The 25,849-nt window shown below is 42.3% G+C and overlaps 1 long non-coding RNA gene across 1 annotated transcript in view; it reads right to left on the bottom strand.

Moving 5' to 3' along the window:
- LOC307195256 overlaps positions 1–20,678 on the bottom strand; it is a 47,230-nt gene extending 26,552 nt beyond the window's left edge. Inside the window, exon 1 of the long non-coding RNA XR_013830762.1 lies at positions 20,030–20,678. This is a non-coding gene — a long non-coding RNA (uncharacterized lncRNA). The remainder of the gene's footprint in view (positions 1–20,029) is intronic.
- Between the last annotated feature and the right edge of the window lie 5,171 nt (positions 20,679–25,849).

Consider the following 25,849-nt stretch of genomic DNA (forward strand, 5'->3'; position numbering starts at 1 on the left):
GTGCTGAATTGAGTAGCCCTGTTCTATAGTAACACTTCTTGCCCTAAAATCTACTTTATCTAATATTAATTTCATTAATATTCACATGGGATCATTTTTCTTCTGCTTGAAGAACTGTTATCATTTCTTTTGATGTTCAAATGCTAGAGATGAATTTCATCAGCTTTTGTTTATCTCAAAATGTCATTTTTATTTTACCTTCATTTTAAAGAATGTTTCCTTGGTAGAAAATTCTAGGCTGACAGTTACTTTCTTTTGCCACTTAACAAATGCCATTCTATTTTTATCTAGCTTCCATTAGTTCTCATAGAAGTCAGGTGTTAGTCGTATTTTTGCTCGTGGGCATGTTTCTTTTCTTTCTGACTCCTTTTAAATTTTTGTTTCTGATTTTGTCTTTTCTTCAGTTTATTGTGGTATGTCTAAATACGGTTTTCTTTGCATTTATCCTAATTATAATACATAGAACTTCTGTGGTTTGATGTCCCATGGATTTATGAAAATTGTCAGCCAATATATTTTCAAATATTACTTCAGACCCATTTTCCCTCTTTTTGCTTTCTAGGACTCCAATTACATACATTTAGAGTTTTTCATCATTTCCATATATATCTCATATTGCATATTTTTCATCCTTTTTCTCCCTCTGTGCACCAATCTGGATATTTTCTACTGACCTATCTTTCAGTTCAATAATCCTCTTTTACATGTGTTCTAATCTGCTATTAAACCCACCTTTGAATTATTAAATTCAGTTCATTGTAATTGCAGTTATAGAATTTCTATTTGATTCATTTGTATAGGTTCCTGTTCTCTGGTGAAATTTTCCATTGTTTCCTCCATTTTGTTGAGCACATTAGTCATAGTTATTTTAAACTATGCCTGTGTCTGAGAGCCCCAATATCTGAATCACCTGTGGGTCTGTTTCTTTTATAGTTTTTCCTTGTTTTTTTTTGGCTTTTGGGGTTTTTTTTTGGTCCTTGGGTCCTGTTTCCTATTATGCCTGGTAATCTCTTATTTTAATGTGTGAGAAATCCTGTCTGTGTATAACTCCACAGAGAGGATTTAATTTTTTTTTTCCTGGAAGACAGAGAACTGGGAGATCATCCTGATCCAGGTTAGGTGAGTCTATTTCTGATTTCCCCTTGTCCCAGGGCTTGACCCTCCTGGAGTCCCAACTGAAAGCTACAGCTCATTCCCAGCCCCCCTCTTACTGAATTCCAGCTTCAGTCTCCTTAGCACTGTGACACCACCCTCTCTGCTTAGCTTTTTAGCCTCTTGCATCTACTTTCTACTTAGTTTATCAGCATCCCATTCCAAGCGTGTACTTCTTAGGATGTGACAAATGACCCAAGGAGAAATTACAGGCAGGATACTGGGCTCAGTATCCTACAGCACTCTTTCCTCTAAGATCTCTAAGATCCTCAAGCCCTGGCTGCCCCGGGAATCTTGAACTCTAATATTTGACTCCCAGCCTAATGAGCACACTTGCTGCAAAGTTTTTGTCCAGACTCTGTGCCCTGCCCTACAATTGGCAATTGCTCTATAAGGAAAAATTGATAGTGAATGTAGGACTCACTTCAGTGAGTTTTCCTTCTCTTTGGAACTTTGACCTGTCAAGTCCTGGCTGCCTCGATTTCCCTTTGTTGCCTTCAAACATCTGTTTTATAGTTGCTCTTAGCAGGAAGGTTAGTCTGATACTAGCTACTCAATCTTAATCGAAAGCAGGAGTGGTAATTACTTTTTAATAGGCTATAAGCAATACAAAGTTAAGAACTAATTGGATTCATTCAATTATTTGGCTAATTAGACTAATAACCATCTTGAATTTCCACAGCACCATTCTTCCAAGGATTTCAAAGCCCTTCTACACATTAAAAAAGGACCATTACTAGTTCCCTCCAGCTCTAATTTATAATTTTAAAATGGAATGATGGATAAAATAACAAGTTCCCAGGTACATAGCCATTCAGAGAAATTAGATAAAAAAACAGTACTAACATGCTGATTGGCAAAATCATTGAAGTGCTTTGAAATCCTAGGAAATAGATTCCCCTCAGGTACACCATGGTTCATATTAAGCACGTCACTCCCCATAACCTCTAGTGATCTAAAGGGATATGGAATTTACGTAGCATGTACTAAGTGCTGGTTTGGGTACTTCATCAAGCAGAGTAAATATAGGTTGCATCAAGGCTACTCAAATTATGTTTTTAAAAATATAATTACAGGCAAACCTGAGAGATATTGCTGGTTTGGTTTCAGACCATCACAATAAAGGGAATATCACAATAAAGTGAATCACACGATTTCTGTTGGTTTCCCAGTGCATATAAAAGTTGTGTTTACAATACACTGTAGTCTATTGTGTGCAATAGCATTATGTCTTTTAAAAATGTACACAGCTTAATTTAAAAAGTACTTATTATTAAAAAATTCTAACCACCCTCTTACAATGTAGGGTGGCCACAAATCTCTAATCTAAAAAACGCAATATCAGTGAAGCACGATAAAGCAAAGCATAAGGAAACGAGGTATGTCTATTACAGTGAAATAATTTTCTATAAGATTTATAGGACAACAAATACTGCAGTTTAATTCAGAATCAGGTTTCTCATGTAAGTGATGCCATGACAATATTACAAACCATATTCTGTTTATCCTTTCAGGTTTACTGTAGCAGTAGCCTTTGAAGTGATATTTTTTCCTATGAAGTTGCAGTTTTTTCCATGCCTTCTCTCCAGAATTGGCATTAAACCTGGATTTCTTACAAATTCTTTCAAGAGAAGCATATTCAGCTTATAGAAAAATCTAAAGGTTAAAAATAACCAGAAACCTGAATGGGGAGAAAAGTTACTAAATAAGCTAGTAAGAGCTTGTAGACCTGAGCTCTAAATCATAGTAAATAGTTACAAATGAAACACAAAGCACTCAATAGACGCACAATAAATATTTGATGATATTGATTTCTTGTATCCTAGGATGAGTTTTTAGTGGGGCTTTGATAGTAATTGGGTACCTCATCTTAATTCCTTGACACAAAGGAATTTGGAATAATCCATCATCACGCTTCTCCAAGATTCTAAATAACGAGCACCACAAGCTGGGTGAGAATAGGTTGCCCTCATAAGGCCCCTTGCAGCCCTGTGACTTGAGAATTAATAATAAATGGAGGCTGGCATTTTTATAGCCAATTTCTGACCAGAATTGAAAGTGTCTCATAGAGACTGGCTGGACTTCTTACCTTTTCTTGAAAGACTAGGAAGAAACAAATATGCCTCTGCCCATTTTACAGCACAGAAATCAAATATTTCAACAAAGGTCACATCACATGCCCACCTCAGCTAGGTCAAGTGCCTGGGTGTCCCCACTACCCATCGAATGAGTTATTGATTTTCTGCTTACTGTTACTCCCTACACTGCTTACTTCACAGACAAAATCCTAACTGCTAGACTGTTTCTAATATAGTGGTACGGTTCTTATGTCTGCAAATTAACAACGTCTGGTATAATTCTTCTAATGCACAGCTCACACCCATTTTGTCCCATTTATGAAAAAGCAATATAGCAAAATTATATAGGTGAGGAATAGTGAGAGAATTAATTGGGCTCTCATTTCCTTCTTGCATTTACCGAAAAAAGTTTCCATCTTGTTGAACGTTTCTAGTAGGTTACTATCACCTGCATGATGAAGATAAAAGATGGGATAGGTAAATTAGGTTTTAGAACAGTAAGATTAAAAAAGAGTAGTTCAGGGCTTCCCTGGTGGCGCAGTGGTTGAGAGTCCGCCTGCCGATGCAGGGGACACAGGTTCGTGCCCTGGTCTGGGAAGATCCCACATGCCGCGGAGCGGCTGGGCCCGTGAGCCATGGCCGCTGAGCCTGCGCATTCGGAGCCTGTGCTCCGCAGCAGGAGAGGCTGCAACAGTGAGAGGCCCGCGTAGCAAAAAAAAACAAAAACAAACAAACAAAAAACAGTAGTTCAGATCCTATGCAACCTCAAACTTCACGAAGCTTAAAAAATCTAAATGGAGAAGTTTTAGAAATTACATGAGTATCATTTGAGTTTATGCAAGGAATAAATTAAATATTTATCACTTCTTGACTCCTGTATTATAATTGCCTGCTCTCCACAGTGAGAAGATCCATGGTCAATGCTGTAAACCAATTTCCACTTTTTAGATAAAGACATAGTCTCTAAATTCAGTAACGCTGTTTCCACTTTCGGTTAACAGCATGCAATATGCTGAACTTCCTTTATAACCTTGAGCCCATCTCACCAGCTTTGGGATAAAAGGGAAATTGTGTCGGTAGCAACCAAACTGCCAGAAGGAGCAACTCAAATATGTCCCACTATCCAGCCAACACCCGGCAAGTGTCTAGTGGCTGGTAGAGGTAACGGTGGAATAGAGGTGGAAGATGGATTAGGCGAGCACACATCCACTATTGGAATGTGGCTTGCTTTACTTTGTCTTGCTGATGTGAGTGGACTGCAACCTCTTTCTACTTCTACAGCCCTTTCCTCTGTGAAGCTCAGCAGAAACTACAGCATCGACAGTCCTCCAAGGGAGAGAGAGGGTCAGCAGGGAGATAGGAGACCAGCTCACCTGGGGTCACTGCTCTAGGCTGCTCGGCGCCCCTGGGGAATCTCTGATCTCCCCCAGCAGCATCCTGCCAAGAATCAGGTACCTCTCCCTCTTTTTGTGATCAGCTCGCTCGTTCCCTCCAAAAAAGGACTTTGCTCCAGTTTAAAATCCTCACCTCCCGCTACCATCTCTCAGGTTGCGTTCAGAATCAGAAAATCCAAGAAATATATTCACAGATGTTCCCTTGTTTATTTGTTGACTCTGTGTAATTTGTTTGCCCTAATTTGTTTTTGTCTACCTTGGGACTTCCCTTTTTAATTTCCCTTTCTCTGTTTACCCCTCTTTGTGGAGCAGCGGTCTGTTAAGCTGTGAGAGACACACGCCAAATTAAAAAAAAAAAATGCACTGCAGATTGTTTTAAGCATGGGCTGCCCCTTTGGGCCTGAAGGCCTTGCTTGAAGCCTGCACCTGCTTCTCCTCTTGAGACCAGGGCTCCTGATCTTTATCCCTTGCCTTTAAGCTGCCTGATTCCTATTATCCAAAGTCAAACAGCGTTCTCTACATTCACGCCTCCAGCACTTGGCATGAAATTAATAAGCCTGGCTGATATATTTCCCTGGAAGCCTGCCACTCTTTAACAGTGGTGTTAGATTAAAAATTTTGGCATGGTTAATGAACAGGGAAAGACTGAAGCCAAAAGTTTCATGCAGCAATGCAAAGATTTGGGGGTTATGAAAAGAATACCAACTTTCCTCATATTTTCTGAATGCCATCCTAATTACAGGGTTAGATAACGAGCACAACTAGACAGTCAGCACCAGAAGAAAGAGGGCATTCTCAGGCTCTGCTCATACTGAGATTCTATCATCTTTCCTTTCAATCACATGGCCTTCTGTTAGACTGGGCTATCTAAAATTGTGATAATAGCTATTTGTGCTCGAAACAGGCCTCCCTCATCCCAGGTCCCTATTTTTCTCATTAAAGGAGCACTGTGAATGGATTTCAGGCCCCAAACCGATCTTCCTGATGTGAAAGTCAATCCAGTGAGAGGAGATTGTTTGGAGTTTATTGAAGACCAGTGTCTCATTGTTGGAATTCCAGTCTTCACCATTTATGTCTACAGCCACACTCCCTAAATCATAAAAACACATTCCCACCCACCCACCCAGCACAGGGGAGACACTTATTACCTAGGCGCATCACTTCGCCCTCACCCCCTTCTCAACACAGCACCGACTGTAGAGGGTTAGCCTCACTCAGAAGATGGAAAAATCCAGTGGGTGCGCATGACCCATCCCATGGGATAAGCGTTTCTCAAAAGAGAGACAAGTGTTTGGCAAAACCAAGGCAGAGTCCTGTATGCCACACAGGGCCGTCTCAGTGTAGACGGGGACAGAAACCTGGAGCCACGAGCACTCTACTTCTGAGAGGGTGATGCCACATGGCCAGAAGCCTGGGAATATGAAAGGACCAGGATGAGGAGGGAGGCAGGAAAGGAAGAAGGAGGAAAAGGAAAGTTCTCCCTGCTTAGTGGAAGCACACATATGCTCTCCAGGCTTGTTCCGTCTCCTGAAGAATGGCAAGGGGTCACAGTGACCCCTGGTGCATGCCACCCCACTTCAGGAACTCTTGGCTCTGAGTCCCAAGGCCCAGCAAACGTGGGATCTCAGGGGCTGTAGAGCTCCCAGTTCTTTGAGCCAATTTGGAAAGCCTGGGCAAAGAGCTCAGAAAGCGATGCTCAGCTGATCAAACACAAGATTTACTTTTTATGTGCTCTGAAGTGGCAAGGAAAATCAAACTAAACCTATCTGTGATCCATGGACAATACAAATCCAAGAGACTGTTATTTTTAGGTTTCGCTTTAGTTTCCCTGATCAATGGAACAGTCGTAAGCAAAAGCATCATGTCAAAATCACCAGCGTTGCTCCAAAAGCTCATTTACAACTCAAAAACATCACGTAGAGGAAGAGGCATGGGAATCACATCACCTCCACTTGCATCGGCCAATGCAACAGCCATTCTGGCACAGATACCCTATCTAATCAAAGACCTGAAGGAGAAACAAATGGAAAATATCCCTCCGTGAGCTGAAAATAGGAAGAATGACTAACACTCTTCTCTTAGGTTACTGGGAGGCAAAAGGCTTTTACAGCACGTGAGGGATTCATCAGGAGACAAGAGTTGACCCTCGGTAGAGTCAAATCAATTTCATACCAACCCATTACAACAAGCGTCTATTATATTCATTATTGCAGAATAGTTCAAAGCTTTTTTTCAACATAAAGCAAGCATAAAGAGATCAAAGCTCCTGGACCACACATAATGCAGTTGAAAGTTGTCCCAACATGTTCTCTGCCTGCAAGACAAATAAGTTAAATATATTTGCAAATGTCAACTTCGTCCCTTTTAATGCCTCTTAAATTAGGTCAGTGAGTCTGTTTTGGAAACAGAAGTAGGATGACTCACAGATACTTGCTTGGCTCATTACTTGAGCTTAGACAACAAAGCAACTCAGTTGTAAGTGCTCTGGAATTGCCCTCCTATGAGCCACATCCTTAGGACACTGTTACACTCTGACCATTTGTATTTAGAGCCCGATCCTTTGTTCAAGAACGGTACACTGCCATTGTACATTGCATCATTATCAGGAAACCTGAAAAATGTAAACCCATTTTAAAAATGTGTTTAGCTCTTCTAGCCCCCAGGGTAAATGCTGGTGTGCTCGTGTGGCTGCACTGAGACTTTCTTCTCTCAAACCGAACTTGCCCTGAATACTAAATTCCTTTCAAAGAAAGATGAACCTTTGCAATAAATGATGTCCCATTTTAAAGACTGGTTCCAACGTCCCAACATATCCATTTGTCTTTGATCGCCTGAACTCACATTGCCCCCTGCTAATACCTTTCTTGGGGAGTTGTCACAATCTTCCTTATAACGGCATCAGGGTTGTTTTTTTTTTTTTAATCTGTCTCAGTTCCTCAACTAGAGGGTAAGTACTTCAAGGGCAGATCCCATGTCCTTAAGCTGAACCTTCCCACGAGTTTGCCTTTCCTGAGCAAGACGTATGTATTCTCATGCCAGCTTAAACACCAAAAACTTTAAGTTAATTTGCATTGAATAAATAAATGAATACATGTTTCCAGTCAGCCCAATGCTTTGAAGACAAAAATCTTCTTTTCATGATTCTCCACATTCTGAATAGCACAGACCTCCTGGAGTAACTGCCTAGGCTGAGCAGAACACAAGGAGGATTTCAAGGGGACAGCAGATCTGAATGATTTAAACAGGGACCACAAAAAGGCTATTTATGAGTTTAAAAATGCATCGGGTCTCAAAGTATCATCCTGTATCTTTCCCATCTCCTCACTAACCCAGCTTGTCCAGTTTAGAGATATTCTGCAGCATCTTCCCAGGTGTCCCATTCCTGGCAATTATAAGCTTCTATCAAATAACCAGCATATACCAGCCAAGAGACTAAGGACAACCTTAGATGGGTTGTGACATTGGGAACTCAGTCAATGTCCCGACTGGGGTCCCAGGCTGAGAACAGATATCTTGGGCATTGTATTCATTTCCTTTTGCTGCTGTAACAAATTATCACAAGTTCATTGTCTTAAAGTTTTGGATCTCAGAGGTTTAAGATGTGTCTTACTAGGCTAAAATCAAGGTATCGTCACGGGGTACATTCCTTCTGGAGATTCTAAGGGAGAATTCACTTCCTTGATTTTCCCAGTTCCCAGAGGCCACCTGCATCCCTTGACTCATGGTCCCATTTCTGCAACTTCAAAGCCAACAACATCAGGCCAACCCCTTCCCACTCAGTCTTCTCTCTGGTCCTCTCTCTTCTGTCCCCCTCTTCCACTAGTAAGAGCTCTTATGATTATATTGAGCCTGGATCATCGAGTGTACTCTTCCCAACTCAAGGTCAGCTAATTAGCAAACTTAATTCCATCTGCAACCTTAATTCTCTTTACCATGTAATCTAACACACTCATGGGTTCCAGGGCTCAGGACATGGACAGATTTGCAGCCATCATTCTGCCCACCACAGGTAGGCAGAACAGGAAAGCAAAGTCCCCGAGTCCTGGGAACCACTGGCTCAGGATGGAGAATGGAAGGCCTGCACTAGAGAACACTGTCTGCACAGAGCCCTCGGCCAAAGGGCCAGTGCTGCCATCCATCCCCAGGAGGTCACCAGAGCACCCCTGCTTCTAAGGTGGCTTCTTCTTTGAGGAAAGAGTGGGAAGTGATGAACTAATCCATGCTAAGAGACTCCCCAAGTCTTACTGTGACACAGGCACTCCCTGAGGAAGGGGTACCACTTGACACAGGGAGATGATTGACCAATGGTGAAATTTCAGGCTTCATTTGGGAAATTATTCGGATGATTCTCAAAATACACCAGGTACTCACTCCTCTCCCCACCTTTGCAATTAGGCTGCCCTTATACCAAAGCAACAACAGTCAGAGCATCACGTGTGCATGAGAATGAGAAAGGGATAGAACACAAAGACCCAACACACACACACACACAAACACACACACACACACTTTCTTATTGTTCTTAGACATCCAAAGGATCTTTTTCTCATATAGAAAGTTAAATAAGAAGATAGTAACTTTTCCATTACAATTTGCTGTTGCCTCCCCCTAGGGGTACCAGTATGGGTCAGTTAATGTCCTGTGAAGAGCAGGGGTGAGATTCTTTATGGGGTAGTGTTTATCCTCACCATATGTTTTCTGGTATTGACTGAGAGTGTTAAGTGGTGTTTCAGGAATCAGGAGGGGGAAGATCAAGGGCATCTAGGGAGGTTAACACGTCTAAATGCCCATAATTTGTGCTGATCTACTGCTAATCCAGCAAATGGGTCCCGCTTGGAATGTGCTGTATGTCAGCCTCACATTTTCCTGTCTTCTCGTTTACTTAGAAAAAAACAGGGAGGTTTCATTTTTTTAATACGGTGGCTGCAAAATAAAAGTGAGTGTGACTACGCTGAGATTCTCGAGTAATTGAAGGTTTGGGTGGCACCTGGGTACCCTGACTCCATCCCCTCATCCCAGGAAGACCTCCCACCCTACCACCATGGCCAAGCTCTCATTTTCCCATTTCTCACCCCACATTCTCACCTGCCCTCCTGGGTACCCACGGTAATCCCTTCCTGAGTCTATCAAGGCGCTTGCCCTCTTCCCCTACAAACCCAAACCCACACTTCTCCAGAGAGCTTCCCAATACTTTTTGAATATCCAACCTGACTACAAATAAAGACATTCCACTTAAAACTACACAGAGAGATGGAATCTCAAAATAGAGAAGATTCTAAGAACTGATGACACTCAGTATAATAAGGCTGCTGACGGTGCGAATAAATAGGTGCTGTGGTTTGGAGGGCTTGGAACCACTTAACTGGAAGGCAATTTAGACACAATTATCAAGAGTCCTTCAAATGTTTATGTGCTCTGACTCTGCAATTCCTCTGTAGGAATCCATGTTAAGAAAACAAAGAGAAATGTAGTCAAAGACTTAACGTGCAATGCTTTTCATCACTCACTTACTTGAAATTGAAATAAAGAAAAAAACCTTGGAAACAAAAGTACTATCATCTGAATGTTTGTGTCTCCCTAAAATTCATATGCTGAAATCCTAACCCCTAAAAGTGATGGTATTAGCAGGTGGGGCCTCTGGGAAGTAATTAGGTCATGAGGGTGGAGCCCTCATGAATGGGATTAGTGCTCTTATAAAAGAGGCCCCAGAGAGATCCCTAGCCTCCTTCCACCAGGTCAGGATACAAAGAGAAGTTTGCAATCTGGAACAGGGCTCTTCCTTGACCATGCTGGCACCATGACCTCAGACCTCCAGCCTCCAGAACTGTGAACAATAAATTTCTGCTATATAAGGCATCCATTCCGTGGTATTTTGTTACAGGAGCCTTAACAGACTAAGACACAATGAATCCTAACAACAGAAAGGTAGTTAAATAAATAATGCAGCCATTAAAAATTATGTCTTACAGGAATAAAGACGCAGACGTAGAGAATGGACTTGAGGACACGGGGAAGGGGAAGCTGGGACAAAGTGAGAGAGTGGCATGGACATATATACACTACCAAATGTAAAATAGATAGCTAGTGGGAAGCAGCCACATAGCACAGGGAGATCAGCTCGGTGCTTTGTGACCACCTAGAGGGGGGGGATAGGGAGGGAGGGAGGGAGACGCAAGAGGGAGGAGACATGGGGATATATGTATATGTGTAGCTCATTCACTTTGTTATAAAGCAGAAGCTAACACACCACTGTAAAGCAATTATACTCCAATAAAGACCTTAAAAAGGATTGGAACTAAGATGGGAGAGTAGAAGGACGTGCTCTCATTCCCTCTTGTGAGAACACCAGAATCACAACTAGCTGCTGGACAATCATCGACAGGAAGACACCAGAACTCACCAAAAAAGATACCCCACATCCAAAGACAAAGGAGAAGCCACATTGAGACGGTAGGAGGGGCACAATCACAGCAAAATCAAATCCCGTAACTGCTGGGTGGGTGACTCACAGACTGGAGAACACTTATACCACAGAAGCCCACCCACTGGAGTGCAGGTTCTGAGCCCCACATCAGGATTCCCAACCTGGGGGCGTGGCAATGAGAGGAGGAATTCCTAGAGAATCAGACTTTGAAGGCTAGTGGAATTTGATTGCAGGACTTGGACAGGACTGGGGGAAACAGAGACTCCACTCTTGGAGGGCACACACAAAGTAGTGTGCACATCAGGACCCAGGGGAAAGAGCAGTGAACCCAAGGGAGACTGAACCAGACCCACCTGCTAGTGTTGGAGGGTCTCCTGCAGAGGCGGGGGTGGCTGTGGCTCACTGTGGGAACAAGGACACTGGCAGCAGAAGTTCTGGGAAGTACTCCTTGGCATGAGCCCTCCCAGAGTCTGCCATTAGCCCCACCAAAGAGCCCAGGTAGGCTCCACTGTTGGGTTGCCTCAGGCCAAACAACCAACAGGGAGGGAACCCAGCCCCAGCATCAGCAGTCAAGCGGATTAAAGTTTTACTGAGCTCTGCCCACCAGAGCAACAGTCAGCTCTACCCACCACCAGTCCCTCCCATCAGGAAACCTGCACAAGCCTCTTAGGTAGCCTCAGCCACCAGAGGGCAGACAGCAGAAGCAAGAAGAACTACAATCCTGCAGCCTGTGGAACAAAAACCATATTCACAGAAAGATAGACAAGATGAAAAGGCAGAGGGCTACGTACCAGATGAAGGAAGAAGATAAAACCCCAGAAAAATAACTAAATGTAGTGGAGATAGGCAACCTTCCAGAAAAAAGAATTCACAATAATGATAGTGAAGATGATCCAGGACCTCGGAAAAACAATGGAGGCAAAGATCGAGAAGATGCAAGAAATGTTTAACGAAGACCTAGAAGAATTAAAGAACAAACAAACAGAGATGAACAATACAATAACTGAAATGAAAACGACACTAGAAGGAATCAACAGCAGAATAACTGAGGCAGAAGAACGGATAAGTGACCTGGAAGATAGAATGGTGGAATTCACTGCTGCAGAACAGAATAAAGAAAAAAGAATGAGGGGGCTTCCCTGGTGGCACAGTGGTTGAGAGTCCACCTGCCAATGCAGGGGTTCGTGCCCTGGTCTGGGAAGATCCCACATGCACAGAGCGGCTAGGCCCGTGAGCCATGGCCACTGAGCCTGCGCGTCCAGAGCCTGTGCTCCACTACGGGTGAGGCCACAACAGTGAGAGGTCCATGTACCACAAAAAAAAAAAAAAAAGAAAAAAGAATGAAAAGAAATGAAGACAGCCTAAGAGACTTCTGGGACAACATTAAATGCAACAACATTCACATTATAGGGGTCCCAGAAGGAGAAGAGAGAGAGAAAGGACCAAAGAAAATATTTGAAGAGATTATAGTCAAAAACTTCCCTAAAATGGGAAAGGAAATAGCCACCCAAGTCCAGGAAGCACAGCGGGTCCCATACAGGAGAAACCCAAGGAGAAACACGCCGAGACACATAGTAATTAAACTGGCAAAAATTAAAGACAAAGAAAAATTATTGAAAGCAGCAAGGGAAAAATGACACATAACATAGAAGGGAACTCCCACAAGGTTAACAGCTGATTTCTCAGCAGAAACTCTACAAGCCAGAAAGGAGTAGCATGATATACTTAAAGTGATGAAAGGGAAGAACCTACAACCAAGATTACTCTACCCGGCAAGGATCTCATTCAGATTCGATGGAGAAATCAAAAGCTTTACAGACAAGCAAAAGCTAAGAGAATTCAGCACCACCAAACCATCTCTACAACAAATGCTAAAGGAACTTCTCTAAGTGGGAAACACAAGAGAAGAAAAGGACCTACAATAACAAACCCAAAACAAATCAGAAAATGGTCATAGAAGCATACATATAGATAATTACCTTAAACGTGAATGGATTAAATGCTCCAACCAAAAGACACAGGCTTGCTGAATGGATACAAAAACAAGACCCATATATATGCTGTCTACAAGAGACCCACTTCAGACCTAGGGACACATACAGACTGAAAGTGAGGGGATGGAAAAAGAGATTCCATGCAAATGGAAACCAAAACAAAGCTGGAGTAGCAATACTCATATCAGATAAAATAGACTTTAAAATAAAGAATGTTACAAGAGACAAGGAAGGACACTACATAATGATCAAGGGATCAATCCAGGAAGAAGATATAACAATTATACATTTTTATGCACCCAACATAGGAGCACCTCAATGCATGAGGCAACTGCTAACAGGTATAAAACAGGAAATCGACAGTAACACAATAATAGTGGGGGACTTTAACACCTCACTTACAGCAATGGACAGATCATCCAAAATGAAAATAAATAAGGAAACAGAAGCTTCAAATGATACAATAGACCAGATAGGTTTAATTGATATTTATAGGACATTCCATCCAAAAACAGCAGATTACACTTTCTTCACAAGTGCGCACAGACCATTCTTCAGGACAGATCACATCTTGGGTCACAAATCAAGCCTCAGTAAATTTAAGAAAATTGAAATCATATCAAGCATCTTTTCTGACCACAATGCTATGAGATTAGAAATCAATTACAGGGAAAAATAAAGTAAGAAACACAAATACATGGAGGTGAAACAATACATTACTAAATAACCAAGAGATCACTGAAGAAATCAAAGTGGAAATCAAAAAATACCTAGAGACAAATGACAATGAAAATACCATGATCCAAAACCTATGGGATGCAGCAAAAGCAGTTCTAAGAGGGAAGTTTATAGCTATACAATCCTAGTTCAAGAAGCAAGAAAAATCTCAAATAAAGAATCTAACCTTACACCTAAGGGAACTAGAGAAAGAAGAACAAACAAAACCTAAAGTTAGCAGAAGGAAAGAAATCATAAAGATCAGAGCAGAAACAAATGAAATAGAAACAAAGAAAACAATAGCAAAGATCAATAAAACTAAAAGCTGTTCTTTGAGAAGATAAACAGAATTGATGAACCATTAGCCAGACTCATCAAGAAAAAGAGGGAGAGGACTCAAATCAATAAAACGAGAAATGAAAAAGGAGAAGTTACAACAGACACCACAGAAATACAAAGCATCCTAAGAGACTACTACAAGCAATTGTATGCCAATCAAATGGATAACCTGGAAGAAATGGACAAATTCTTAGAAAGGTATAACCTTCCAAGAGTGAACCAGGAAGAAACATAAAATATGAACAGACCAATCACAAGTAAAGAAGTTGAAACTGTGATTAAAAATCTTCCAACAAACAAAAGTCCAGGACCAGATGGCTTCACAGGGGAATTCTATCAAACATTTAGAGAAGAGCTAACACCCATCCTTCTGAAACCCTTCCAAAAAATTACAGAGGAAGGAACACTCCTAAACTCATTCTATGAGGCCACAATCACCCTGATACCAAAACCAGACAAAGATACTACAAAAAAAGAAAATTACAGATCAATATCACTGATGAATATAGATGCAAAATTCCTCAGCAAAATACTAGAAAACAAAATCCAACAACACATTAAAAGGATCATACACCATGATCAAGTGGGATTTATCCCAGGGATGCAAGGATTCTTCAATATATGCCAATCAATCAATGTGATACACCATATTAACAAATTGAAGAATAAAAACCATATGATCATCTCAATAGATGCCAAAAAAGTTTTTGACAAAATTCAACACCATTTATGATAAAAGCTCTCCAGAAAGTAGGCATAGAGGGAACCTACCTCAACATAACAAAGGCCATATACGACAAACCCCCAGCAAACATCATTCTCAATGGTGAAAAACTGAAAGCATTTCCTCTAAGATCAGGAACAAGATAAGGATGTCCACTCTCACCGCTATTATTCAACATAGTGTTGGAAGTCCTAGCCTCGGCAATCAGAGAAGAAAAAGAAATAAAAGGAATACAAATTGGAAAAGAAGAAGTAAAACTGTCACTGTTTGCAGATGACATTATACAATACACGGAGAATCCCAAAGATGCCACCAGAAAACTAATAGAGCTAATCAATGAATTTGGTAAAGTTGCAGGATACAAAATTAATGCACAGAAATCTCTTGCATTCCTATACACTAATGATGAAAAACCTGAAAGAGAAATTAAGGAAACACTCCCATTTACCACTGCAACAAAAAGAATAAAATACCTAGGAATAAACCTACCTAGGGAGACAAAAGATCTGTATGCAGAAAACTATAAGATACTGATGAAAGGAATTAAAGATGATACCAACAGATAGAGAGATATATCATGTTCTTGGATTGGAAGAATCAATATTGTGAAAATGAATATACTACCCAAAAAAATCTACAGATTCAATGCAATCCCTATCAAATTACCAATGGCATTTTTTACAGAACTAGAGCAAAAAATCTTAAAATTTGTAATGGAGACACAAAAGACCCCGAATAGCCAAAGCAGTCTTGAGGGAAGAAAACGGAGCTGGAGGAATCAGGCTCCCTGACTTCAGACTATACTACAAAGCTACAGTAACCAAGACAATATGGTACTGGCACAAAAACAAAAATATAGATCAATGAAACAAGATAGAAAGCCCAGAGGTAAACCCATGCACCTATGGTCAACTAATCTGTGACAAAGGAGGCAAGGATATACAATGGAGAAAAGACAGTCTCTTCAATAAGTGGTGCTGGGAAAACTGGACAGCTACATGTAAAAGAATGAAATTAGAACACTCCCTAACACCATACACAAAAATAAACTCAAAATGGATTAGAGACCTAAATGTAAGACTGGACACTATAAAACTCTTAGAGGAAAACATAGGAAGAACACTCTTTGACATAAATCACAGCAAGATCTTTTTTGATCCACCTCCTAGAGTAATGGAAATAAAAACAAAAATAAACAAATGGGACCTAAGGAAACTTCAAAGCTTTTGCACAGCAAAGGAAACCCTAAACAAAATGAAAAGACAACCCTCAAAATGGGAGAACATATTTGCAAACAAATCAACAGACAAAGGACTAATCTCCAAAATATATAAACAGCTCATGCAGCTCAATATTAAAAGAACAAACAGCCCAATCCAAAAATGGGCAGAAGACCTAAATAGACATTTCTCCAAAGAAGACATACAGATTGCCAAGAAGCACATGAAAAGCTGCTCAACATCACTAATTATTAGAGAAATGCAAATCAAAACTACAATGAGGTATCACCTCACACCAGTTAGAATGGGCTTCATCAGAAAATCTACAAACAACAAATGCTGGAGAGGGTGTGGAGAAAAGGGAACCCTCTTGCCCTGTTGGTGGGAATGTAAACTGATACAGCCACTACAGAGAACAGTATGGAGCTTCCTTAAAAAACTAAAAATAGAATTAGCATATGATCCAGCAATCCCACTACTGGGCATATACCCAGAGAAAACCACAATTCAAAAAGACACATGCACCCCAAGGTTCACTGCAGCACTATTTACAGTAGCCAGGTCATGGAAGCAACCTAAATGCACGTCAACAGACGAATGGATAAAGAAGATGTGGTACATCTATACAATGGAATATTAGCCATAAAAAGGAAAGAAATTGGGTCATTTGTTGAGATTTGGATGGATCTAGAGAATGTCATACAGAGTGAAGTAGGTCAGAAAGAGAAAAACTATTGTATATTAATGCATGTATGTGGAATCTAGAAAAATTGTACAGATGAACAGGTTTGCAGGGCAGAAATTGAGACACAGATGTAGAGAACAAACGTATGGACACCAAGGGGGGAAATCGGTGGGCGGGTGGGGTTGGTGGTGTGATGAACTGGGCGATTGGGATTGACATGTACACACTGATGTGTATAAAATTGATGACTAATAAGAACCTGCTGTATAAAAAAAAAGACGTTAAAAAAATAGAGAAAAAAGAAAACAATGGCATGGGGGGGTTGGGTAAATGCTGAAAAGCCACATTAAAAACAAATTATGAATGAAAAAAAATTATGTCTTAGAAAAATATTTGATAAGACAGGATAATAATGAAAATACAATTTTAAGTAAAATCACAAGATACACTCCCATCCCAAAATTTGCTTCATATATTGAATTATTCGTCAGGATTTTTCCGTAATATTTCTTATTGCTCCTACTCTTCCTGATGTGTTATTAATTACCACAGGGAAGAGATGACACAGCAAAAAGTGGAAAACACAGGAGTGAGTTCTTGATTCAAATGCTCTGCCCTGGCTTAGGCAAAATAATTGGAAAGATGCGATGTGAAGAAGAGCAAAGCCGCCCACATACCCTACCCCAGGGTTAGATAAATACCTTCTTGCCTGGATCAAGGAAGAGCTGAAGGAGATGCAGAAAAGTAAAGAGTGTATTCATATCGTGTGTGTGTGTGTGAGTGTGTGTGTGCTGGGGAAGAGCATGTAGTATGATGATAGGTTGGAAAAAATGGAGAGCAAAGGGAACCTAGGCTCTTCCTGAACAGAGCTCTGGGAAACAGCAGAGTGATGCAGAGTTCCCTATGCCCAAGGAGGAAAGAGCCACATGCTGTGTCTAGGCTGATAAGCACCTCATCACACATACCCAGTTCCCAAGAAAGCATGGGAGCAGCAGGACAAACCAATGTCAGGATTGGCATGGAAGTCACAGGCTCTTTGATGGCCTCATGAAATCTCCTCCAGCCCAGGGTGGCACCAAAACAGCGAAGCAATCCTGGGTGATCGTGAAAGCAGGGAAGCGACTGAGAGACAGAGGCCCTGGCCCTCGGAGGACCAGTGCACACTCTCCCTCAAAGCTTTACAATTGAACCAGCTCTTTGGTTCTTTCACCAAAGAGCAGACACAGAGTTCCCTCCTATTCTGCATGCCATTGTCAGGGACCCCACCACACAGTCACATTTTAAACTTCTGACCTATGTGCAATCAGTTCTCAGACCCCATATCCGGTCAAGCCTGTCCGCTCTGGCTGCCCTCCTCAGAAGAAACCCTCCTCCAACAGCATGGCTGGACTACTGGGCCCAGGAGAAGGTTTTCCACTGTCCAGGCTCTCTCCTCTTCGTTGCTAACCCACTGTTGCCAGCAGTCATCTTCCTGAAACTCTGATTCCACCGGCCCTGCTTGGAAGTCCCCAGCAGGTCCTCAGCCCAGAGCTCAGGCTTTACCTGTCCCCCAGGCCACATGATAACCAGACCCACCCAATGAATCCACCTACCTCCCCATTCTCTGCAATAGAAACCCCATTTCAGACTCTCTCTTCTCACCTGGAGCATCTTTGCAATCCAAACTAGCCACTCTTCAAATTCCAAGTCAAGTCCCATTTTCTCTAGCAAAATTTCCCCATCCTTTTAGTTCCCACGGATCTCACCTTTCTCTGATTCCTATGGCACTTATTATCTAAACCAGTTCCTCAAATTCTTAACCACTTCATATTTTTTCACAACTGAAGTGTATGTTGTCTCTATGGTGCAACCACCCAACTTGGTCAAGTTCAGGGGTGGAGGTGGGGGCATGGGAAGGGAACGCGTTTTCTGCACCAGTTGCCCAATGATGAGAGTGCAGGAAGTGCTCCTTAGTGCATTCATTGAACATCAATTCCTTTCCTAATCCTTCATTCCCAGCTGCATTCAGGGCTATGGGAAAAGGAACAGACTGCAGATAGGGCCAATGGGCAGAGTGGGGACCTGGGAAAGGGTTCCCAGCAAAGGGGAGAGTGCTCACTCCAGAACACAGCTTAGGCCTCCCTAGTGAAGGAATTTATTTAAACGCTGTACTTAAGACTACGTTCTCTATCAGAGAACAGACTTGTGGTTGCCAAGAGGAAGGTGGAGTGAGAGAAGGATGGATTGGGAGTTTAAATTAGCAGAGGCAAACTGTTATATATAGGATGGATAAACAATAAGATCCTACTGTCTAGAACAGAGAGCTATATTCAATATCCTGTGATAAACCATAATGGAAAATAATATGAAAGAGAATGCATATATATGTATAATTGAATCACTTTGCTGTACAGCAGAAATTAACACATTGTAAATCAACTATACTTCAATAAAATAAATTTTAAAAATAAAATAAAAAAGACTACGTTGGTGAGACTTAAACACCTAGACAATATTAGTACTGCTAATGTGTGCTTTAGGTCTGAGACAGGGAGAAAAGGCAAGGTTTTAAAGAAAAGAATATGAGTCTAGGACTTGTTTAGTGAAGTAGTTTAAGCACAATTTACCAAATGATGGTGCAAAGCAGAGGTCACAGAACAGCTGTGTATGTGTGTGTGTGTGCGTGTGTGTGTGTGTGTGTGTGTGCTCACGAGTGGACATTCATTGCCAAGAGAGCTAAGAGCTGGCCTATCACATTTTTACCAGAAACTGTTTAAACAGTATATGTTGAGATCAAGAAAGAAAAGTAGGGCTTCCCTGGTGGCACAGTGGTTGAGAGTCCGCCTGCCGATGCAGGGGACACGGGTTCGTGCCCCAGTCCGGGAAGATCCCACATGCCGCGGAGTGGCTGGGTCCGTGAGCCATGGCCGCTGAGCCTGCGCATCCGGAGCCTGTGCTCCGCAACGGGAGAGGCCACAACAGTGAGAGGCCCGCGCACCACAAAAAAAAAAGAAAGAAAGAAAGAAAGAAAAGTATACGCACCACATCAGAAAAGTAGATGAGGGAATGTACAGGAAATTCACACACACACACACAAACACACACATACAAAAATTCAACAAGCACAGGGAAAACATCCCACCTTATTAGTAATCAGTCAAAAATATCTATTTCCCTCCTCCTTCCCTAAGGCCTAGGGGTATCATAAATGGGAATCTCAACAAACAAATTCAACTTGTGTTTGCTTTCTGTCTACTGTGTGTCAGACACTGGGTAGCAATGCAAAGCCATCAACAAGTTCAAGCAGGAGAAGACATGCTCACCTCTATGAGCCCGTCGCTGTAGAGGATGGACAGGCGGAGGGGAGACAGCACAAGGTAATCTAAATGCCGCATTAGGATCGCGGTAGTGCAGGTGACGACATTTGCTTCCAACTCAAGTCATTCTCTTCTTCCTTCTAACCTATTTTCTCTCTTTTTAATTTTAATTCACTCTAACTACCAATATTACAAGTCCTGCCAAAGGGATGTCTTTATAAAAGGCTAAAAATTTTTCACAAAAACTGTATCTGGCTTTTACTTTTCACCAAAGTGTTAAATTCTGAAACTTGGAGGTTGTGTACAAAGGTGCTCAGATTCCGGAGTGAAAATGAGCCACGTATTTTGGCTGCTTGAGTTAAGTGAACCAGAGATCAGCAGACACTTCCCAGATGAAAAGTCAATTCGCTTCAAAGAATTATTTTCTCTTTAATAAATTGTAAAGCATGAGAGTAAGTCACTTTGCACGTTTCTGGAGCTGTGTGACTGCCACATACTAATAATGGCTACGGTGGTCATCTGATCAACAGTGAGTTGCTATTTCTCACACAAAGGAGGAGAAAGACACCCAGGGCAGGAGTCTGATCTCAGATTGTCAACTACAGAGATATTCTATTTTAAATATATTCTGTTTTACTTGGTTTTGCTTTCTTTCTCCCTCCTCGTCCAGTAAAACAAATGCTAGGTGTTATTTTATGAGAAACCCTAGGTCTTCTTGTAAGGAAATAAGGAGCAGTTCAGCTCCCCAGAGCGTCTGTTCACCTTGAACGCTTCCCTCGGCTGGTGGAGAACACGACTGGAATCAAAACGCAGACTGACGTGCGTGGAGATGGGCTCCAGCTCCCGGTCACTTCGGAGCGTCGTCAGTCTCCGGAGGTGGGATTTGGCTCTGAGAGAGCTCGGCGCTCCGTTAAAGACGTGCATGTCCATGCCTTGGCTGTAAGTGACTCCAGGTTTGGTGCTTCTGCGTGGAAAGGGCACTTGGTTAAATACGCTCATGCGATGTGGTGAAGCAACTCAGCCGGGAACTCTTCTGGAAAGCGGCTCAGGCCTCCATTTCTGTTGTTACCAAATGCAAGCTTGTGTGCCCGACACACAGTGAGGCCAAACAATACCGAAATGTCAGAGTTTGGAGCAGAGAAAGGTTTACTGCAGGGCCATGCCAGGAGAACGGGGGGCTCCTGCCCTCAAAACCCCGAACTCCCCACAGGGTTTCAGCAAAGCATTTGTAAAGGCCAGGTGAGGGAGGGGCGTCGCAGGATATGCGATCAGCTCGTGCGCAAATCTCTGATTGGCTGATGGTGAGGTAACAGGGAGGTTAACACGATCAACCCTTAGGCGCCAGAAGGTCTGGGGGCTACACAGTCGCAATCATCAAGCAGTTAATTTCTTCCATTTGGTGGTGGTTTTCAGCACCTGAAAAACTCAGGAAATATACATGAGATACTGTTATCTGGGTACTTCAGAGAGGAGCTACAACAGAGGATTGGGGGGGGGGGGGGTCTGTCCCTGAAGGCCCCCATAGGGTCCTGCTCGGGTACACTGTCACTGAAGAGAAAAAGGAGCTCTAATTGCTCGGCATCGAGGAGGCATAACCGTGGTATTTAAAGGTAGATACAGTCCAGAATCCTGAGTGGACCAGGATCTTGCCATATAGTTGGCTACTTCTCAGCAACTTAAGCTGTGGAAGCTCCGTTATACTTTTAAAAATTGCTTTTGGAGGGCTTCCCTGGTGGCGCAGTGGTTGAGAGTCCGCCTGCCGATGCAGAGGTCACGGGTTCGTGCCCCGGTCCGGGAAGATCCCACATGCCGCGGAGCGGCTGGGCCCGTGAGCCATGGCCACTGAGCCTGCGCGTCCGGAGCCTGTGCTCCGCGGTGGGAGAGGCCACAACAGTGAGAGGCCCGTGTACCGAAAAACAACAAACAAAAAAAAAAATTGCGTTTGGATATTCATGTTCCAGAGAGCATTCACTCTCACTCCGTTATTACTGTTTCATTTCACCAGCTGTTGACTGAGCCCCTGACCAGGTGTCTGGCACTGTGCTAGGCACAGCAAAGATCAATGGGACAGGAGCCCTGCCTCCACTGAGCTCAGTACCAAGAGAGTGCAGTTTTTCTATTGGGAGCCACCTTTTAATCTAGACATTTGTTTACAATTCTTCTGTCAGAGACGGAGAAAAAAACCCTAAATCTCCCATAGATTGTTTCTTTGGATGGCCAACGAAAACATTTTATAACTGAGAGCACTGGATGAAGATTCCTCTTTAAAATCCTTCCACCTCTAGCAAAGGTACCACTCAAGACATTTCCAAATGAGGAGGGAGATGTTATGGAAAAGAGAAGATTACCCAGGGACAAGTTATTAGAAAATATGTTGAAGGACCTTATGATGAAGGCCCTGTTGGCTACAGAGGACTGTTTGTCAGACTATAGAGTTACCTACAGCCATTCACACAGTCTGGTGGAGTAGGGCTTCCAGGACCCGCTGTGCAATCTCAGGGGCAGAAGGCCTCTGCTCAAACAAGTCCAAGTTTTGTGCCTTTCTGAGTTTTAAGAATTGCACTACCAAATCTTCCCTTCTCTGGACCCTCATTCATGGAAATAAAATCATGAGAAAAAAAATTACTCTTTCTCCCAAGAGAAGCAGGAGAAGGAAACCACACACAAAGGTCATAAATGTTCAATACACACTGTGATCCCTGCTCATCCTTCCCTGGGCTCCCAGAACATCTACATCCCTGCTTCTAGCACTGGCCATATCAGTCTGTAGTTGATTATGTATATACACTGGTCTCCAACTTCTAGCATGTGAGCTTCCCCTGAGGCAGAGGCTATGCCAAAGCCACCTTTGTGAACACCCCAGAGTAGGGTCAGATGAGCTGGTGGCTGAGGGGATTTTGGCCGGCACTGTACCAGGAACCTTGGGGACACATAGGAAGTGCTGCCTTGGCCCTTCCCCCAGAAAGGGCCTCAAGAAGGGGTGTGATCCCATAGTCCTTGGGCAAGAGGGGAGTACGGCATAGAAGGGACAGGCTGCCCCCAAGACAACCCCACCACCAAGACCAACTACGTAAATTGCAGTGTTTCATGCAAAATGAAAATGCAGCAGCCTCTGTTTAAAAACTATTAAGAATGTCAAGACTGGACAGCAGAAACCAAGCGTGGGCCCCTGTGCGGCTACATAGGTCCCACGCCCACGAAACCAGCCCAGCTTGGCACCTCCTCTGCTTCCTCTACCCTTTGTATTTACCCCTATTGTAGCACTAACCTCTCAACTGAAATCTGTTTGCTGTTTTCCCCACTCAAGAGTGAGTCCTTTGAGGGTAAACATTGTATCTTATTGATTTGTTTTCTCAACTCTTGATACAATGCTTGACTGATGACAGGCGCTCAATAAACATGAATTTAATTCAGTGAAATGGAATAAAACAGAATGGAATGGTATGCGCTCCATGTATCTTCTTGTCTAGAGATTCCAGAAAGCTTTGAGGTAGAAAAGGGTCTAAGGAACAGTGGTTTGAAAAAGTTTGTGATTCAGTGGCTGTGATCCTCTCACCTGTAGGAAAGTGGAAATTTAATTTGTTTTTCTCTTTGGAAAGTGGATGCCTCTGCATGGCTGCTCCTTCTCTTCCTTCCTGAGCTGCAAGATGGCGCAGCAAGAACACTCTAGGAAGGGTTAAGACAGACCCCAATGACCTTTTCAAAATCTTTTAGTCTTTTGAATATAAATGTTCATTTTAATCCTAAAAACCAATAATTATATAGATAAAAAACAAGGACCTACTGTATAGCACAGGGAACTATATTCAATATCTTGTAATAACCTACAATAGAAAAGAATCTGAAAAAGAATATATATATATATATATATATATCTGAATCACTTTGCTGTACATCTAGAATTAACACATCATTGTAAATCAACTACACTTCAATTAAAAATTATTTTAGGATGTTTTGCCTAATGGCTGCTTTTAAAGGGAGATCCCTTCCTAGAGCAATCCTGTGGTGTCTGCAGCACAGTGAGACTGGGGTCAATATGACCCCTTGCTCTGCAATACCCGAGTTCTTTCCTCTCCCTAATTGACTTTCAGAATCAGAGCTGTCCTGAGCCATCTTCAGCCAAGACTGGTTTGCTCTCAGTGGCACACTGGTACATTTTCATTTAAACTTTAATTAAATCTTGTCTGTTAAGGTGTCAGTGACCCATCTTGGCATCTAAAAAGTAACACATAAAAGTTAATCTCCTAAGGTCCTAGAGCACAAAACCCTGGGAATGTGCAGGGGATATGCATGTGAACTCATTTCAGAAGAAGTGTATTTGGATGGGACTATTCTGAGTGAATGAAATTGGAAAAAAAAAAAGGGGACTTCCCTGGTGGCACAGTGGTTAAGCATCCTCCTGCCAATGCAGGGACACAAGTTCGAAACCTGGTCCGGAAAGATCCCACATACCGCATAGCAACTAAGCCTGTGCGCCACAACTACTGTGCCTGCACGACTAGGGCCCGTGCTCCGCAACAAGAGAAGCCAACGCAATGAGAAGCCCATGCACCCAAATGAAGAGTAAGCCCCTCTCGCCACAACTAGAGAAAGCCTGCACACAGCAACGAAGACGCAACGCAGCCAAAAAAATAAGACTATCTTTGATCAATGAGAAAATGTTTATAAAATCAAGATAAGTCAACTCATTGTCTATTTGTTTTGACTTAAATATTTTATGCTGTCACATTGTCGGGAAATATGGGAGGCTAATGGGGAAATTATTCATATAGGAGGAACTGTCTAATAATATAGGAGTTTGGATTAAGGAATTCCAGAACTGGACTCACTCTGAGAGATCTGTAGTTATTAGTTCTCTACTACTGTATTCGTTTCCTATTGCTACTGTAACAAACTACTGCAAACTGGGTGGCTTAAAACAACACAATTTATTCTCTTACAGTGCTGTAGGTCAGAAATCTGACACAGGTCTCACTGGGTTAAAATCAAGGTGTCTGCAAGGTTGCATTCCTTTTGGAGACTCTAGAGGAGAATCCATTTCCTTGCCTTTTCCAGCTTCTAGAGGCCACCTGCCTTCCTTAACTTGTGGCCCCTTCCTTCCTTCATCTTTCAAAACCAGCAATGCTGCGTCTCTCTGTAGTCACATTGCCCTCTGACCTTGGCCAGGAAAGATTCTCTACTCTTAAGAATCCATGTGATTAGACTGGACCAACCTGGTCCCCCTACAGCTCCTCCTGCATGAGGCTGCACTTATCTTTTGTTCTGTACAACAATGGAGACATAAGCTTCCCTCATCTTGGCTTGACCTTCTAATGACCTTCATGGACACGTCCCCCCTGCCCCTGCCCATCTATCTGCATGCCCACTCCAGCCCCTCCTGCCCTCCCCGCAAGACCAACCGAAGCCCCTTTGGCAACCACAGGTACAGACATCCACCTCCCATTCAAGATGGTAGATAGCTTTAAGCAACCACTAAATTCACATGTATGACACTGGAAGAGATTGAATAATTTTTTTCTGGACATCTCACTTTCTTTTACATAAACGTTTTGGGGAGAGGGGGAAGATGGTGGAAGAGTAAGACGCGGAGATCACCTTCTTCCCCACAGATACATGAGAAATACATAAACATTTTAAGATCATCTCACTGTCCAAAGTAAGAAAGAGTATTTGGAATGTCAGCATAATTATTTTCGTTGGAACTTTATGACAGTAAAATGCACAGATCTAACCCATAACATTTGATTAGTAGATGTGTATAACAAGATAGAGCTATAACATAATCTTTATATCAAAATGTATTTTACCTCAGCATAATTGACA

Source organism: Stenella coeruleoalba, assembly GCF_951394435.1.
Source record: "Stenella coeruleoalba genome assembly, chromosome: 12".
Classification (NCBI taxonomy): domain Eukaryota; kingdom Metazoa; phylum Chordata; class Mammalia; order Artiodactyla; family Delphinidae; genus Stenella; species Stenella coeruleoalba.